The sequence below is a fragment of the Saccharomycopsis crataegensis genome (genome assembly GCF_037102585.1).
Source record: "Saccharomycopsis crataegensis DNA, jcf7180000000073, whole genome shotgun sequence".
Classification (NCBI taxonomy): domain Eukaryota; kingdom Fungi; phylum Ascomycota; class Saccharomycetes; order Ascoideales; family Saccharomycopsidaceae; genus Saccharomycopsis; species Saccharomycopsis crataegensis.
Window position 1 is genome coordinate 411,193 of NW_027043820.1, and position 5,250 is coordinate 416,442.

A 5,250-nucleotide genomic window follows, 5' to 3' on the forward strand; every position below is an offset into this window, starting at 1 on the left:
GGATACCAAATAAGTCGCCATAGCTGCGCATAATTGATCATAATAACCGTACATAAAAAGTGCGATGACCTATATAGCTCTTAGTAGTTAAATATAGGGACTTTATAAAAAAAAAAAAAATCGGTATGGTACCATACGGAACCCATGATCGGCATTACTTCATCGAGGTATTACCTTATCAAGGTATCACCTTATGTTCCACCCCTTATCTTTTAGTCCTTTATTCCGGGAAGGGGTCCAACACCCCATTATTAGTTTTAATCATTTTATTTATATAAGGATTCAACATTCCTTTAGTTTAGACCTTTATTTAGTTTAGGAAGGACAAGTCTCTTCGAATATAAAATATTGCCTGTAATCTCCACTTGATTCCAGAATCTAGTGTGTCCTTGCACACTGATTGTAACATTTGGTAGCACCACTAGGTTTAAGGACATCTCATTCTTGGTGCCCCGCGAAGCCTAGTTGGTTAACTCGGGATCTTAAGTGGAGTATGGCAGAAGAGCTTCCGGTGAATTATTGAAGTCGACGTGTGCTATCACAAGTTGACATGGAGTGATTGCTACGGTTCACCGTGGGGTTAGTTGCTTACTCGACCGAATAATGGAAGTTTTACGAACTATCAATGTTGCACAAACATGCTAAACGGGACAAAGCAATACTCTTCCGAGAATAGTCGTTCTGTGAATGATCAGAAATAATAAGGTTTATTTATGAAACGACCTGAAGAGCGAACTAGGAGAACCCTTGAGTGGGCCATCATGTTCGGAATGTCCAAGGTGTCGTGAATGTGATGTGCTGGAATCCGTCATAAGGTTCAGGAGCTGAAAATACCAAACCAGAGACAGGCGCACGGTTGCAGTGGCATTGGTGTATAATGCTGTTCCTGGAGAAGACGGGGGTACGGTTTCGAAGAGATCAAGCTTAAGCTTGGCTGCATTATGCTAGCGAAAGTCATGGAAGCGAAGCTACGTGTCATCTCAGTGCAACTGAGTTGAACAATTTGTCACTCACCCTTTTCTCACCACGGCATAATGGATGTACCCACCGTTGTGTTATATGAAGTATCTTTCCGACCATGACTATCTTACTTCGCTAGGTCGGATGCGATAATGCGAATATGATTACAGTTACCTCATATACCTGCAGGACCCTGTCTTGGTTACTTCGTCAGAAAAGACGTCATATGTGTTTGTCTTGATTGTGTTGAAGATTTAACGCCACGCCAGGTGACGCGAATTCCCTGACTGCTTTACATCGTTATAAGTGAACGATGAAATTATTTTTGTTTGTGACTGTTGTCACCACAGGTGCTGTGGACGCCCTGTCTGTTTTACTTCGTTATAAGAGAACGATGAAATTATTTTTGTTTGTGACTGCTGTCACCCCAGGCGCTTTGGAAGCCCTGTCTGTTTTACGTCGTTATAAGAGAATGACGTAACTATCTTTGTTTTGTGACGGTTGTCACCCCAGGTGCTGTGGATGCCCTGCTACATTACATCGTTATACGAGAACGTTGTAACTTTTGTTTTTGACTTGTCACATGAGGAACTTTGGTGGCCTTGTGTATTTTAACGGGCAAAAAGAGAACCATTGTCTGCCTCCTTCGTGACTGGATTTTGTTACCTCAGGGCCACGGTGGCCCTGCGTATTTCACACCGTTGAGGAAAACGAGTGTTTGGTTTTATGATCGATTAGGATCACGTTATAGGTGTCAAAATGACCCTGCTTATGGAGTGGTTGAGATCGGAACAAATAGCCACTAACCACTCCCACAAGACAACGACGTGTTGTTTTGTTTATATTGTTTATTTTTGATGTTTATTTTTTTTTGCTTATTGTTAAGCCACATTTCTGAGTCAGGATCAAGAGCCGACTAGTTATGTTTGGGAAGGATTTTATTCCTCTCCTATAAAATATTGGTGATTATTGAGGAGCCTAGGTCAAGAACCAAATAGTTAGAAAAGGTTACGATCTTAGAATCCTTACGCCGAAGATTGGTTTGTTTGGTGGTATAGTCATTATTTGTTAATTCCGGTATTCTAGTGCTGGAACGGAATTAATATATGGGTGACAACGGAATTGGGAGATAGAAGTCCCAAAGTTGTATCGGTTACGGAAAGCTGGTAACTACGGAGCGATGAGATAATAGCATCGCTTAGAGATTGTTGAGTTGAAATTATAGTAGTCACTAAAAGGTGATACGAAGCGATGACGTGGAAAGTCGCTATTTGATTTTGGATCGAAGGAATGATCCTTACAGATGTATGGAAGATTGGAGAAAGGAAACTTTTACGATGACCAAGGCAACTGGTGCCGAAGCTAGAGACGTTTAATAAATTGTGTTGTTCATGTTGCAAAGGAAGGTTCTGTCATATCGACAGTCTTACTAAATGTTGTTACGAACAATTGATTGAGATTGATGCATCCGTGGAAATTAAACGAGTGATTAAAGCCTTTCCTGTGGGGATACTCGTCTGATAAGTTGGTCTCCAGTGTTCTTGTTATTTGTGCGGTAACGGAGATCATTGGTTCTGTGGGGTGACAATGATAGTAATAAAACAACGGTTTCGTTACTTCGAAAGGCCACAGTACAACATTACCTTGACACATTGGAGCATTGGAACTTTCAACACAGAGTTTACAGGAAAGAGTTAATCTGCGGTTGATAAGGGTAATTCCACAAGTTGTGTGAACAATGCAAACCACAGAAGGATGTATCAGTGTCAACTATTCGCGAGAACAGATTAGGAGAAAGCTATGTAAATTATCGTTTCCGGCTTGGTTGGCAACCTCCCTTGGGTCATGGGTATTTCGATAATCGAAATAGAGCTCGACCATGGAGAGTCATTACTCGGGTTGCTTGGAATCTCCAAACCGAAGAATGAAGAGTCCTATTTGATTACCATGTTACGGTGAAAAAAAAAGGATAGCTGGTATCGAATCGGAATGCTAATAATTCCAAAGGGGTAATTGGAATAGCTCCGGAGTTAAGCGAGGATCGCGTATAAAGTGACAAGAAGCTGATATTGGTAACAGGATTAAGGCAGTGTCATAATCGTTGTCAAAGTTGTATAAGAGGTATACAACCCTAAGGTCGAACAGGGATTGTGCGTGAGCGATGTAATATATCGTGGAATCGCATTGGAGTGAATAAGGCCAGAAGAGTATGAACTAGGGCATGCTTTTGAACATTTCGACTGAAAGGGATAAGGTTGAGCCAAGAAGCTCTATCGTTGTCAATTGACAGGATAAGGGTTTTGATGATATATCCAGTTTTGAAAATTAAAGAATTGAAGGCTGAGAAGTGTTAACCAGATGCGGTAAATGCACTAATGAAATGAACAATGTCCTAATGAAATGAACAAGGTACTTGATTAGATACATCACACTATTGAATCACTTAGAGAAGCCAAAAAATGTATTTGATCATTGACGTTACGAAAATATTGATTGTGAACTGTATCGTTAGGAGAAAGCGAGTTAATGGAATAACTAGCAGGACGATGGATTGACCGAGTACGGACTGGAAGAGGTCACTGGAGAGAATTCCCGACATCATCCATTGATCATATTAGTTCAAGTGACTTACTTCTTACAATGGCTAAGAGTGATTAGAGCTAGGAAGCTCCGTCATAACTGCTAATTCCTGAGCTTATCTTGAACTAAAGGTATGCTAACCCTATTCACTGGGAACGTCGATGAGTCTTAACTACTCCTCAATAAAATGACCTTTTTATGCATCTCGTGAGAACTGGATTGGAATAAATTTTGAGAAGACCAGAGAAGAAACTAAAGAAGAGAAGAATTTGGAATTCATGGTAATTGATACGTTGGCATTGTATGTCCAGGTTAGAAGTTTTGAAAGAAGTTAGTGATTAATGGATAAAGCTACCCATTGAATTAATGTGAGAGTTGGGAAGCTGACCGAGCTTACCGAGCCGACAGTTATTAGGTTATAAAGATCTTGGATTTTAAAGATTTTGGAACTTGTCTAAGCAGGGTTGGAAGTACTGAAGTTAACGATGATGAGAAGAATTAGCATGATTTGTGATTTCTTATCCTTTTACTTCGTCCTCATCTCAGTTGGTTCCGGAATAGTATAACTTCGGACAATTTGGTCCTTAGCAGTTTTAGTCAAGGCCGCTGTTGGTTTCTTTCGACCAAATGTGCACTGTTGTTGTTGTCCAATCACAAGCTTGGAAGACCTTGAAGTATTCTTATGAGTACTGGTACCATTGGAGAGAAATATGTTATGAAATTATGATAAAAGATAAATGAGCAGCTAATGGTTGAATCAAGTTCAACATTTGGGATTAGTGAAAGCTCGGAATGTTGGTTTGAATTAAAAAGGAAAACATATCGAAGACCCAAATGACTGTTGATCTCGAAAAGGACTACGCGTTGTCATATACCCAGGAAAGGCAGACCCAGTACATGTTCCCCAAAACCTGGATTCGTTTAAATTCCTTATGAGAAACGGATACAACTTCACGACGAACTTGATGACTTTATGGCTAGTAATAATGATCGAGACGACTCATTCTCCGAGGGGGGATAATGTTATATTATGGGATCATGGTTAGGTTGTGTCCTGGTTACCATCGGTATGGTACCATACGGAACCCATGATCGGCATTACCTCATCGAGGTATCACCTTATGTCCCACCGCTTATCTCTTATCCTTGTCGTATCGCCTTATGTTTAGCCTTTTATTCCCAGAACGGGTCCAACACCCCATTATTAGTTTCAATCATTTTATTTATTTAAGGATTCAACATTCCTTTAGTTTTGACCTTGATTTAGTTTAGGAAAGACAAGTCTCTTTGGATATAAAATACTGCCTGTAATCTCCTTTTTTTTTTTTTCCTTCAAAGTTCGATTTATTAATAAATATATAATTATATATAATTATATATATCTATGTAAAATCTTATAAGCTAATGCTCATTATATATGTTAGGGAAAACCATATCCTATGGTGAAAAACCCTTTAGTGATAATTATTAGTATTTAAATAAAATGTTTTTTTTGTTATTGTTTTTGTTAATTTTTTTTTCTTTTTTGTTTTGATCGACTATTCAGCTCCCAGTAGTAATGATATAAATCAAGTTGTTAATTGATGTGTTCCAATCAATTTGGTTATGATATCTTAGGCGTGAGAGTTTGCGTTGATAGCATAGATAGCGGTCGATCTTTTTGATTGTTGATTCTGAATGATTGGGAGCGATTAAGTTATTCCATGCTAA